The following is a 376-nucleotide window of genomic DNA, read 5'->3' on the forward strand; positions in this document are numbered from 1 at the left end:
CTTACCTTACACAGCATTTGTGTCATGGTTCTGCAGCGTGGTGTGTGTAAAGAGAGACAGAAAGACTGGACATTACAGTAAACAGATATACATACATTACTTGTGTGTAGAGAATTAGAAGATCACACAAAAATGATTAGTAAATATAATTTCTGTATCTAAATCATTCTAACCCACCTCCGTTCGGTCGCTTCAGTCCTCTCCCCATCCTTCCCACCGGATTTTAGCCAAACTGTTTCATCGCAAGTAAATTCCTCCGTGAGCTCCATTGGCATGCGCTTTTTCTGTAGCCAAACGACTGACTGTAATCTACTTCTGTATTTCAGGTCAGTTCAAATTGCTTTTCTTTAAGTTTTAAATTTTATTTTGCTATTGC

Source organism: Penaeus monodon, chromosome 24, assembly GCF_015228065.2.
Source record: "Penaeus monodon isolate SGIC_2016 chromosome 24, NSTDA_Pmon_1, whole genome shotgun sequence".
NCBI classification, from domain to species: Eukaryota; Metazoa; Arthropoda; class Malacostraca; order Decapoda; family Penaeidae; genus Penaeus; species Penaeus monodon.